The following is a 14,655-nucleotide window of genomic DNA, read 5'->3' as shown; positions in this document are numbered from 1 at the left end:
CTGATATTTTACGTATGGCACATGAAATGCCATTTGCTGGTCACTTGGCTGTTAACAAAACCTACTACAGGATACTGGACCACTTCTTTTGGTCAGGATTAAAGGGAGATGTAACCCTGTTTTGTAAATCATGTCATACATGCCAAGTAGTAGGTAAGCCTGATCAGACTATTCATAAGGCACCATTAGAACCTGTACCAGCTTTTCAATAACCATTCAGCAGAATATTGATTGATTGTGTAGGCCCTGTACCTAAGACGAAGTCTGTGAATCAGTATGTGTTAACTATTATGTGTACGGCAACCAGATTTCCCGAGGCTGTTCCTTTAAGGAATAAAAACACCAAGTCTGTTGTCAAAGCTTTAACAAAGTTTTTTGACTCTGTTTGGTTTACCCAAATCCATACAGTCTGATCAAGGTTCAAACTTTATGTCTGGTATTTCTCAGCAAGTTATGTACCAGTTAGGCATTAAACAATACAAGTCTTTTGCCTACAACCCAGAAAGTCAAAGTGCAGTTGGAAGATTTCACCAAACATTAAAGAACATGATTAAGACTTATTGTTATGACACAGAGAGAGACTGGGATGAAGGTATTCCATTTCTTATGTTTGCTGTTCGAGAGTCAGTACAAGAATCATTGGGTTTCAGTCCATTGAATTCAGTATTTGGGCATACTATTAGAGGACCATTGTTAATTTACAACGAACAGTTTCTCAATGAAGATACAAGTAATGTAAATCTTTTGGATTATGTATCTGATTTTCGTGCTAAGCTTGCCGGAGCATGTGAATTGGCTAAAGCCAATCTTGAATGTACTCAAAAGAATATGAAACGTAGATATGATGAGAAATCTGTTGTTCGGTCATTTCAACCTGGTCAGAAAGTTTTAGTATTGTTACCTGTACCTGGTAAATGCTTTGATGTCAGATATTTTGGTCCATATGTTGTTGACAAAAAGCTGAGTGAGCTTAACCATGTTGTTAAAACACCTGATCGACGCAAATCAAGTCAGTTATGTCACATTAACATGTTGAAACCCTATGTAAACAGAAATGACACTGACACCACTGCTGCAAATTTTGTTAATGTTGTTGCTGCTGACATTGACCATAGTTGCTGTAATACAGATGATATTGGCGAACAGTTGGTTGACTCTGAGCTCAATTCTTTAAAGCTTCAGAATTCACATGTCTTAAAACAACTTGATTCTAAACTGCAACATCTGGAACCCATTCAGCAACAGCAACTGTCTGAACTTGTTTATGAGTTTTCACATTTGCTTCCAGATGTACCATCAAGAACTGATGTAATTTTTCACGATGTTGCTGTAGGTGCTGTTTTGCTACAGGAAGACAATCTTGGTGTTGATCATCCAGTTTGTTTCTTTTCCCGTAAACTTAACAAGTTTCAGAGAAGTTATTCAACTGTTGAAAAAGAATGTTTATCTGTTATTTTAGCTCTACAACACTTTAAAGTTTATGTAACAGCTTCGAGACAACCTGTGATTGTAAATACTGATCACAACCCACTTGTGGTTCTACAGAAAGTTAAGGGAAAGAATCAGAGATTGTTACAGTGGAGTTTATTGTTGCAAGAATACAATCTTAAAATCAAACATGTTAAAGGAAAGGATAATCTTACTGCAGATTGCTTTTCTCGTGTATAAACTGTATATATTATTGTTTAACATATATTGTAAGTAGAAAAAAAATTGGGAAAACTTTTTTTTCTTGAAGGGTGGGTGTGTTATGTGAACAACTGCCGTCAGCTTGCCACTGTTTACATATGCTGAGTTCAGGGCCTGCTGTCTGCCTCTACCTTAGAATGTTCCAGAATACGCTCAGTTCGGGACCTGCTTGTTTACAACAAGTGTTCAGGAATTTTCTTATTCTAGAAAATTCCATCAGTTTATATAAGACCTATGAAAGCAGGTCAAAAGAGGAGAAAGGAGAATTATTGAGAGTTTTGGACGCTTTCGCTGTGCGTTACTTTAGTAGGCCTTTTGTGCTGAATTTTGGTGTCTTTATAGCCTCTGACTTTGTTATATCATAGCTCCACCGAGCACTTGTTCAGTCTGAGCTTGTATATTTAATTTGTGCTCTTGTGTACACAGTGCTTATTAGTACACGGACCCTGTCTGTGGAATTTTGTGTATATTTCGTCATACACTCAGTTATACTGTGGATTTTCCCTTTTGTGAATATTGCCTCTGTGCAGTTGTGCCTTTATGGTTTTCAGCATTGTGGAATATATGCGTCCGTTTGGACCTGACACCGTTGTACATGTAAGTACTTTGTACAGATATTGCTATCCTTTTTAAACTTAAGTACTTTAGTATTTGTATAAGCCTTGTTACCTGTTCTTGTTAAACCTACTAAATTGTTGAAAAATAAAATCTGCTGGTTTTGGTTACTTTTTTGTGCGGTTAAACTGTCGTGTATTTCGAACAAGCCATCTCTTTATAATACAGACATTTTGGGTCGTAACAACATATACTACACAAGGTTAAATTAACAGTTTCAATTTTAAACAGTTTTTGTTTTGCAAAAATGGCGCTGTGAAAAATTTTAAAATCTAATTCTCGGCACTCGGGATTCTTCGGTGTAAAGGTTACCAGTTCCAGGATTCTATTCATGTAGGGCTTTTTCCCACAGTTCCTCCTAGTCACAAGACTTCCCCACACCTTTACAGAGACACATGTAGAACTCTTGTGTTTGCATTAAGCAAACAGGTTTTTCAATATCTCCATACTTTACAACAATACCTTCAGACATTAATTCTGTCCGCCTAACACTGGTATTTTCCCACTCAGTTGGGATGCATGACTTGATAAGAGAAATCATAGCTTTTCACCAGAACAATACCAATGCTAGTAAATGTGTCTGAGCTGAGCGACCTCCCGTTTACAGTTATTCTAGGATTAGAAACAAAGGTTGGCACAATTTCTTGGACTTTGTCTCCACAATTAGATAATTGTACCAACTGGCAAAAACTCCCTTATAGTAATGAGGAAGATTGTGAAAAGCACGATGAACATTTGATATAATCAGTAACTCAATTTTTATATTGAGATTACAATGTTTCAATGGTAAACCTCGAAAAAATTTCTTCCACACTTTTAACAACAATGCCATACGCTACTAAATGGTCACCCCAATTCCGCAAAAATCTACACGCATGCTTTTAATCCTTTTTATGTATACTTCGGGCATTGAAATAATTGATAACTTATACCACACTCGTGACACAACCAATGAGTTGATAACTGTTACTGTACCATGTAGAGCCAAACGACGCTGTCGCCAGCTGTTTAGCAGGCGATGGGTATCACTAGTCCCCTTTCGCCAGTTGAGCTTACTACACAACTTTGCGTCTAGGCCTAGACACACACCAAGTACTTTTATACAGTCTCGTTTCACTCGTATACCTGAAACATGGCTTTCATGTTCATTATTTCCCACATACAGCAATTCATTTTTACTCATGTTTACTTTAGCGATGGACGCTTTACAATATACATCAATAATCGACAATGTCTTGATGACAGATTCTTTGTCCCTTCGCGTCAAGGTAGTATTGTCTGCATGACGTACACGACGGAAATGGAATATCAATGCCTTTTATAAAACTACAATTTCTTATCAGAGACCCCAGTGGTTCAACAGTTAACACATATAACATGGCGGAGATAGGACGGCCTTGAGACAGGGGACCAATTTGTCCACTAAAAACGGTGTGACAAAACCTTTGACTTTTACAGCGCTTCTAACGTCATTATAAAGCATACTAATCCATTTAGTAAACACCGTGCCAAAGTCAAACTTATCCAGCAAAAAGGTGTGCGAAGCCCTGTCAAAGGCTTTCTTTTGAACAAGCTTTAGTACATACATTTCGAGACTGTCTTCCGCTACACAATCGATACCATCTCTAATACTCGCTACGGTGTCCGTTATATCCCGACCAAGTACACAACACCTTTGGAATGACGATATGAGACTTTCCAGAGCACACTTTAGTTGGTTCGACTAAAAGGCCTGAGTATAAACATCAAACAAAATGTTACATAACTCAGGCCAGACGAAATAACAAATTTCAGCCGTGAGCCCGTCATTGCCAAGGATTTTTGTTTTCGACATACCTTTCACTGCAATCCACAGTTCATCCTTTATCAACTCCGTGTCACAGAAAGTTCGGTTACCATCATCTAATCGTGCTGTAACATTGGCCAAAATGTTTTTAATATCATTCAAATCAACTTCATCCCTAGTATACAGGTGCTCATAATAATTATATATCTCATTTAGAATGTTATCTGTATCGTCGGTAGCAGTCTTTAATGTACTGATGATTTTGTTTTCCTGATTGCGTTTCTCTAAACTGAGAAAAAAAGAGGTATTTCTGTCACCCTCGACAGCCCATTGGACCTTAGACTGTACAATATCGCCTTTACATATATCCAATTCTATTCTCTTGAGTTCCGATTCTAACAGACCAATTGCTGTTCGGTCGTATTTGGGTAAACTAGTATTCGCAGCCTCCTGTATCCATTATCCAACTCGCATTGAATGCTGAACATCTGATTACACCTTTCATCCTTTCTCTTCTTGCCAAATAATAGTGCTAACCTTTTAATATGGTACTTAATATTATCCCACCAGACAATATTTTCTTTAGTATACAATTCGTTTTGTTTCTCCCTAACGATGAGTTTCCGTACACGATTAATGAAGTCAATGTCTTGCAGTAAGAGGTTTGTATACAATTCGTTGTTTCTCCCTAACGATGAGTTTCCGTACACGATTAATGAAGTCAATGTCTTGCAGTAAGAGGTTGCTAAAATGAACAACCCAGGACCTCGCTCAACAGTACAAAGATCAAGTCTAAGGAAAACGGTGCTGTGTTAACTAAACGAAGTTCTCCTATAGTATACTGATTGCACTTAAGCCGTTAAAGCCTTACTCACAAACACATGATCAATGTGGCTTTGTTGTAATACACCGTAAGCAGATCGCCTCCAAGAAAAACATATCTTATCGTGGTGGCAATACCGCCACATATCTCTGACATCAAGTTCACTGACAAAATCAGAAAACACCAAATGTGATTTTTCATGTTCTAGGACCTTAGTTGCCTTATCGCGAGTTAAAAACACCACGTTCAAGTCCCCAACCAAAATACGGTGACCCTCTCGACTGTAGTTTGAAAGAGATTGGAAAAAATCACATCTGTCCGCTACATTATTAGGGCCATAACAGTTCATGATATCATATTTCACAGCATTTACTTCCACACATACGCAAATAAATCTGCCTGATGCATCGCTTTTCCATTCAGTAACACAATATCACAATAACAACAACATAGCTATTGTAAAATTTATCCGGAATTAGATGTTTGAATTGATCAATAAAGCTATCGTCCCAAAATGTTTCCTGGAGACATATTATGTCTGACGCTGAAGGAGAGAATAAGGTACTTACATTTTTAGCTTCTGTACATTGCGCAATCCATTGCAGTTAGGTGATCCCAAGAAGACCATTTCTAGAGAAAAATAACAATTCAGAAATTGGTCTTGAGCTTGACTGCTGGGTAGTTTGAATAATACAATACGGGTTATAGAGAGTCCTTATCAACACTTTTCTTCGTGTATGCCACTGTGAGTTTTGCCTTGGCCAAATTTAGATGAGGCTTGAGTTTTTGTTTTCTTTTGTTTCCAACCGTGGAGAAGCCAGAAAATTGTCTGTCCATCGCCTCACTGTCGTCGCTGTCCCCCTCTTCTCTTCTTTCGTTCTCTTCCCTTCCTAGTTCTTCCCCACATTTTCCTTGTGTTTCAGCGTGGGGTACAGGAGCCTCGGCTTGTTCAGGCACGAGTATTTCCAAGTCACTGGTGACAAACCCTTTGCTGTACGTCCACCCTCTCCTTTTTCGCTGTTTTCTGGATTTTTGTTTTCCTTTTCACGGATCACTACTTCTGTTGTATGAGAGTGGCACCCAAGCTGAGATACCTCTCCCCACAGTCGCAGACAAATAACCCGCAAGTGTCATACAATGCATCTCCACTGTTGTCGTTGCATCTACATCTCATGAAACTGCACATATCACAAGGTTCGCAGAAACACTTATTCCCGCCGTAACCGCATTCATCACAGTCCACCTCTTTGCGGGCTCGTGCCACGTGACCTTGTTTTAAACAATAGTAGCATGTAAAGTACGGGCAGCCCATATATGGATGTTCATTAGACAAACATATTCAGCATACTTTTTTCTGGTTATCGTCTACAACTCGATGATACGCCGTTCCCAATCCACAAGTAAAACGCATTTCATAAGGCAGAGATTTGATTTCTGGGGGCATTTTTTCGTGCACGTACCTCGCCCCGGCTGCAACCTGAGTACCTGGGTGAACACATCTCCGTATTTCTGATACGGGCTTCACTCCGTACTCCCACAACTTGTCATAAATTTCTTTGTCTTCCACATAGCTTGACAAACGCAAGGACACGACTAGGGTCCTTGAAGACACTTGCGTGCACGAAAATTGCTTGTCTTTGATCTGTATTCCTCCTACCAGTACTTCCTCACTTGCTTCACGGTGTGACACAGTAATTTCATACAAGTCACTTCCTTTGGGGACACACGCGAGAATTTTGTTCAATCCACATGTTGATTCAACAGCATTAATCTCATCTGTTGCAGATACTTATGAGGTGCTTCCCACATTCACACACATGGAAAAGTCTCTTTTGAACAGTCGTTTTGTCATATTACCCTGGCCACTTGAGAGAACCACAGCACAAAATGCGCCGGCATCCAGGCGCGCCTGTTAAATTCCAGCGAACAACAACAACAACACAATGAAAAGCGCTCCCTCAAGAAACACGTCCCACCAGTTCAACAGTCACTACCGGAGTCTCTCCCCACCCGCCCCCCTCCCAACACACACACCACTTCTAAATTCTTTCAAATTATTGGCGTGTTAGAAACATTGCGCAATCTGCCGGAAAGTAAGTTTTGCGAACACTTAATCGATTATGCAGCTTTTTCTGTACCTGGCGGTATATGTGTTTTCGAACATCGTCCAGTTTCGTGTTTCTTTAAAGTGTTTCAAAAGATAAATTCGGCATATCCTTCATTATCCTTTTATTATCATATACTCCCAATGGAATACAAAGACAACTAGAAAATTGCTGTGTTACGTGGGATTTACATATAAACCCGTCAAAATAAAAGTTCTTGTTTTTAGAAACGGAATGGTCTATTGGTAATGATCCTATATCCTACATGCATCTGGCATCACAGGGTAAACGCCCTCACACAAATTTTACGTATGCCTACCATGTGGTATATGTGCGATATGCCCCCTAAAATATAATTTTTCAAACGATTCGATGTAAACATTAAGCCAATACTTACCTATTGTCGTTCTGAATTGTGTGGTCTTAATAGACATGTGAAGCTAAACTAAATGAATGAATGATTAGTGCTTAGCCCCACATCGGTAATATTGCAGCCATATAGTGTCGAGAGCAAGTTAAAAATGAGGCGGTGAATGGCTTTCGATATGGTAACGAAAACATCCAAAATGAAACAGAATGGTAGCACATGTTTAAAACTAGGTGAAAAGAGCAAAACAGTTGGAACTCGAAAACCTCCATATTTATATAATAGGTAAATTCTAGGTAAAAGGTCTGACAGCAACCTACGGATGGTCGTGGGTTTCCGCAGGGCTCTGCCCGGTTTTCTACCACCATGATGCTGGCCGCCGTCGTATAAGTGAATTATAACAAGGGACTGGGTAAACAGTGAGCAGGACACAGTTTAGTATGAACCTAAATGTCCCACTCACCGTACCAAAGGCGGCGAATATATTTAAGAATATTAGAACGAGAATACGTATACGGTACTTTTGGATATTTTTTAACTTAGGGCGGTTCCGAGACAGCGGCAGCTGCAACCATGCCCCCATCCTTTGACCGATCAGTATACATAAATTTATGATCCGGATAATTAGCCTTAATTTCAGCAAAACTTTGCCAAATTGTAAGGGGATTTGTATGTGATTTCTTATGCTTACGAAGATACAAAAATTTAGTTTAGACTGTGAAAGTAGACAAGGAAGATAGAGCTCCGGAAAAGACACCGTAGTTATTTCCTCTAGCTTAATGTTAGCTTCCACAAAATTGTCCTGTATCCAACCCGTACCCATAGTCCAGTTTAGACCTCACCAAAAAAAGATATAAATTTTCATAATACAGACTGGTCAGCACCCCAATCAGGGCTATACACGACTTATATCGAGATCCTTTGTACATTTAGCTTTAAACATTTTAATATGACGTATAAAACATAATTTATGATCAGCTATTATACCTAAAATTTTGTTTCTCCAACAATTTTATCCTGTTCACCACAAAATTTAAGCTCACAGTAAAGATAAAGTTTCCGTTTATTGAAAAAATGCATACCGGTTTCAGATGCTGGAAAATCTAAAACTGTTTTCAGTTGCCCATTTCTCGATCTTATTGAGACAAAGCTGCAACTGACGTTTGGTGTTATTCCTATTTTCAGCCCTGTAGCCTATAAGGAAATCACTAACATATAAAGAACCTCCTGTGCCCAATGTAAAGGTTTTTGCTAAGCTACTGATTTTGATGCTAAATAAAGCTGGTGACAGCATACTGCCCTGAAGTACACCCATTTGTGCTCATTAAAGTTCGAAAGAGTGAGCCCCACCCGTACCTTAAACTGACGCTCAGATAAAAATTTCCAATTACGGGTAGTCGGCCTGTAAGGCCCATATCCGAGAGATTTTTCCAGGTAGTGTCGTTGGCTTTTGCAAGATCAAAAAATGTCGACACCACATGTCTATTATTAATAAAATCTTCACGAATAAAGGTTTCAAAAGGAATAAGGAGATTCATAAGGAGATCTACCACGACGAAATATTAAATTGTTTGTTTCTAAAAGCCAAACAAGCCTAGAATTAATCATCCGTTCCATGTCTTACATACACAGCTGGTAAGAGCTATGGAACAGTAATTGGACGGATCATTTTGATCCCGGTTCGAGGACCGAGGTACGTGGGAAGGTCTTCCAGCAACCTGCGGATGGTCGTGGGTTTCACCCGGGCTTTGCTCGGTTTCCTCCAACCATAATGCAGGCCGCCGTTGTATAAGTGAAATATTCTTGAGTACGGCGTAAAACACCAATCAAAAAAACAATTCATGACGGTGGGAAATCACCAGTTATCTAAATATCATCAAGCAAGTCCAAGGGAGTTTCAAGTGGCTCGGATGCTTATAATATACGTTAACAGGACCACACGCAGTATCATGTGCCTTTATAATGCAGTTTTTATTTTGTCAATATTAATTGGGCGATTATAATCTTCCAAGTTTTTAGAAGGAAAGGGCAATTTAATTTTCTCCTTCTTATTTTCAGTATGTTGGAATTCTGAAGTATTGTTCTTGGAAGAAGATTTCTTAGTAACAGTTTCAACTCGTTTACTAGCTGTATCAGATGGAGAAGTTAATATTTTATCTCCATCTTTTAAATGTTTGACTTTTGCTTTATTATTTTTGCCCATAAGGTTCTGAACCATGTTCCAGACCTTAAGCATTGGTGTTTTGATGTAATATCTGAAACAAAATTCTGCCAACAAGCTCGTCTCTTGGCTGAAGTAATCGACGAGCCTTAGTTGTTAAAATAGGAACCTGGTTTAAATTATTATCAGTAGGACATATATTAAAACTCTCAGCCTTTTCACAGTCCTTTTCTACGGGCTCTTCGACAGTCCGGATCATACCAGGGTTTACTTTTGGATTTCGAATTTGTCGAGGTTTTATGTATGGTTATAACCACAACTAATAAGCTCTTTAAACATTGAGATCATCTACAGCATTGAGAGCTTCTGGAGTGATGTCAGCCTAACCGAACATCTCAAATGCCATGCAATGTGCTTTATGGAAATTCCATCTATCTGAAGAATCAGAAGTGAGATGTTTGAGGATGATAGGAAAATGGTCACGACCACAGAGATCACCATGCACCTTCCAAGACAAATCAGGGAGAAATGATGGATCAGTGATAGTGAGATCTATAGCAGAATAAGCGCCATTACCCGGATGTAAATAGGTATTAGAACCAGCATTGAAATAACACAGTCCATCAGAAAATTAAAAGTGTTCCAATTGTTTGTCCTTATCGTTTATACTGTCACTGCCCTATAGGTGGTCATGGGAATCGATATCCAATATTATTATAAAAGATTTAGGCATTTGTTGTTTTAAGTTATGCAACTGAGAAGCTGACAAAGAAGTGTTCGAAGGAATACACACCGAACACAGTGTGATTGTTCCAAGCCAGCGAAACACTAAGACCACACCCTGAAGCACTCTATGCAGAGCAGCAGGGCTGTGAATAATATTATATCCACAGGGGGCTTAAAGGGACGCATTGCGGGGCCACTAGGTTTATTAGATTTATTTATATTTTGAGGTTTATTTTCGAACTTATTTTTTGCATTATTATTGTTTTTCGAGTAATTATGTTGAGGTTTTTCAGTTCCTGTGTTATTTATTGGTCTTATCTGTTGACTTGATGTGGTCCGGGTTGAGCAAGAATATAGCGGAGGTTGAACAGAAGAGAGGCGGCAAACAGAAGAGTCACCACATGACACTTATGTAGCGAATTCCGTGGGTATCCTCAGCTGAACAGAAACCTTCGACAATCACATCTGCCTCCCCTGATTGTCAGCTGCCTCCCATGATTGTCAGCTGCCTCCTATGATTGTGGGCTGTCTTCCATGACTGTAAGCTGCCGCCCATATTTGAAATGACATACATAGAACATGATGATTCTATGAGCTGCCATGCCAGTTCCTAAAACATATATGAGAAAGAGCATCTCTGTTCTGAGTATGGGAAACTACACAAATGTAGCAGCATTTTTTCCGGACTCCAATGTGGAGAAGTTTACCTGTTCTGACTCCAACAATCACTCAGTGCATTGTAGGTGTAACGGTATGAGCGCTTGGACCATCCCCCATCACCAACGACAATTATAGCTGGTACACAATCGTTGAACTCTCCCTTTTCAATGGCCAACCTTCCCTCTTCGGCACCTGCTCCAAGTATGACGTACGACATAGCTGGTGTCCACCACTTGCCACTCTCTGTTCAATAGCAATGAATGCAGGCTATAACAGGCTTGGGGCATTTAGTGATGCCATATTCTCCTTGAGATAGGCTGCACCACGACCAGTTGCCATCGTTCCCCACACTGCGCGCATGTTGACCTCGAATGTTCTCAGGCCAGAACTGCTCCTCATTTTCGGACTTGTCTCAAAAGTCATCTTCTTCCAATAACCTTGGCACTGTACAATCAGATATGTAACGTGGCCTCTGACTGGACCTTCCTTGCCAATCCTGAAGAACACCTTGTCTGTATTTACCAATCTGTATTCACCAACCTGTTCGCAGGAAGATAGGACATTGCATGGGAGATGATCTGATGCATCACTGTGGTCAACTGGTGCAGGTCAATCATCCTGAAGGCTTTCTCGCGTGGTTCATGCACAGTAAATCTTAGACCTCTATCAACTCCAACAAACTGTGTAGAGTAATGAGTTTCTGATGTCTTATTGTAATTGAAGTTTTCCTTAAGAACTTCTTTCATGATAAATGTTGATACTCATGTCTTGCAATGCTCCAAGATAGAGGCCTATGGAATGGTCTTTCATCAACTTACCCAAAACTGCAACGAGCGCGGAATGTTGTCTTGATCTTAGCATTCATTACTGATTAACCAATGTAGCTACCTAACTGGACATGTGCTTTTCCCTGAATGCCGTTTGGAAATGAATAAGTCTAAACTGATCCCATCCATTTCTGTACTTTATCAACTATGGTATTGCAACTTTGCATATGAACACATCAAAGGACGCAGATAAAAGAAAACCACTTCATCACTCATTACCATGACAATCATAAATAGTTCAAAACATTAACAGTATTTATTTATTTTATTTATTTGATTGGTTTTTTTATTGCAACTTTGCATATGAACACATCAAAGGACGCAGATAAAAGAAAACCACTTCATCACTCATTACCATGACAATCAAAAATAGTTCAAAACATTAACAGTATTTATTTATTTTATTTATTTGATTGGTTTTTTACGCCGTACTCAAGAATATTTCACTTATACGACGGCGGCCAGCATTATGGTGGGTGGAAACCGGGCACAGCTCAAGGGAAACCCACGACCATCCGCAGGTTGCTGGCAGACCTTCCCACTTACTGCCGGAGAGGAAGCCAGCATGAGCTGGACGTGAACTCACAGCGACCGCATTGGTCATTAATAGAACAGTTGGGATATGCCACAATGTGGCCAAATCATCACGCTGTATGTTGAACTCAATATCTTCATGCAAGGCTATTCCTAGGCTCTTGTGAACTGACAAATCCATGTAAAACAGGTCGATATTTTGTAGAAAAGCATTAACCCTTCATTTTTACGCATATGTATATGACATACATTTATACTGATAACTTCGTTAAACACAGCCACAACTATACTCTATTTAAAAAAAATATGTCAGAGAAAATTACTTTGCAAGATCAATATTTTCTTCTGGGAACAACAACGACGTACCCATACAGTTCACAATACAACTCTATCTACGATAGTGTTAGTGCCATTATCAAAGTGTGCATATAGTTCTGACAATAACTATCCGGTAGGTAAGACTCACACTATTTCTGACGTGATCATTTTGAAAAAGGACAGAATACAACCTTTTTCATCCATCTGTCAAAATTAGGTGAACATTTCCTTTGTTTAGTCACCGCCGCTTCCACAAAGTAGTCCAGCGATACTAAAAAAGTAAAACGCTTGAAATTTGTGCATAAATAACTTACATAAATTCAATCTGACCTTGAATATTACACGGTGTTTTGCGTAAAGTTGAAAACAGGCACAGTTTGAAAATAATATTTGATGTGAACATTTGTCTTCACAGCGCTCATGGATACCAAAGCACTTTCGGTTGGGAACTGACAGGGGGCTTCGCTCAGTACATACAATTACAAAATATTACGGAAATGTGGCGTGTGATTCTTGTATTCACATGTACATCACATTTATAAATGCTTAAACTGTAATGTCTGTTAATGGCATAGGAATCAGTTGAACACTTAAAGAGCTGTCATTCATTCTGTCGGTAAGTCTCAATGGACAAGTCGTTTTATCAAAATAACTCCCAACCGAAGGCATGCCTCAGGTGAAATTTTTGTGTCTAACTATTAACTATTTTTTTATTCACAGATTTATATTTGTTTATCATTAGGGGCTAACGGCTACGAGAGAAGATGTGGAGTGGCTGGTTAATTGTGATCTCTATGATAAGTAATTTGACAACATATGCATTTTTCTTCTCAGCAAAATTAATATGAATGGTATTTAATAAGTCGAAGCCAACGAGTGGTGCAGTAAAATTGTTGCTTCTAAGCCTTATTTGTCTGTTTCTTGAGCACAACAATTTAAGGACAATTGCCCCCGAATTTTAGGCTTGCGGATTAGCCGAGAGAGAGCTATTGGTTCATCAATACAAGCTCAGAGATATAAACTGAGCAAAAATATTAACGCAACACCCAAAAGTTTGATAAAATGAACTGCCTTATCAAATTCCTTTCGATACCGTTTTTCGGATGGGGGGGGGGGGGGAGGGGGCATAAAATCGACTCTTAGCAATACATTTCCATAACTGATGTAAAGGGACAACCGATGGTATCGCTGAGGCAGGTATCCTCCATACTTCAGTACCGAGTACGTCCGCCGTTTGCCTGCTGCACTGCTACACATCGTCAACGCATAGACATGATGAGATGGCCAGTTGTGACTTGCGGAATGTCATCCCACTCCTGTGTGAGGGCCAAACGCAATTCGGCAATGTTACCCGGAACTGGACGTCGCCAAGAAACACGCCGGTCGAAGACATCCTACGGGTCTTCAGCTTGGAACAGATCATTTGAATATGCTGGCCAGTCCAGCACTTCGACGTTTTCGGCCTGTAGGAATGCTCTGTATATATCAGTAATACGGGGGCGGGCATTGCCGTGCTGAAATGTTACCCTATGGCGCAGGACAAACGGGACGACTATTGGGCGCAGGATTTCAACACTTTATCTTACTGCATTCAAGTTACCGTCGATGAAATGAATTGAGTGCAATGACCATGACTTATCCCCACCCAGACAAGTAAGCCACCACCACCGTATTGCACCCTACGCACGACGGCAGTGTCGGCATAGCGCCCACCAACCCACCGCCAAACCCACCGCCTATCATCGGCTCTGTGTAGCTGAAAACGGAATTCATCTGAAAACATATCACGCCGCCATCGTGCCAAAGGGCAAAGAACATGAATTTTAGCCCAGTTGCGCCGAGGTAAGGTTCTTTGAGGTTCTGAACCGTTAGAGCTATTGGGATTAATATGGCTGTGCTGAAACGGTCGCGGAGGCGGAGGCGAGTATGGCGATCTTAGTCGAAAGTGCTTAAAACGCGGTCGGGGGGCATGCGGGCGATTAGCTGTCGTGCCGAATTGTTTATGGCGTCTTCTGAGACGACCAATCCTTAACACATTAACGTT

The sequence above is a fragment of the Liolophura sinensis genome, chromosome 10 (genome assembly GCF_032854445.1).
Source record: "Liolophura sinensis isolate JHLJ2023 chromosome 10, CUHK_Ljap_v2, whole genome shotgun sequence".
Taxonomy (NCBI): Eukaryota; Metazoa; Mollusca; class Polyplacophora; order Chitonida; family Chitonidae; genus Liolophura; species Liolophura sinensis.
Note: the sequence above shows the minus strand (reverse complement) of the source record.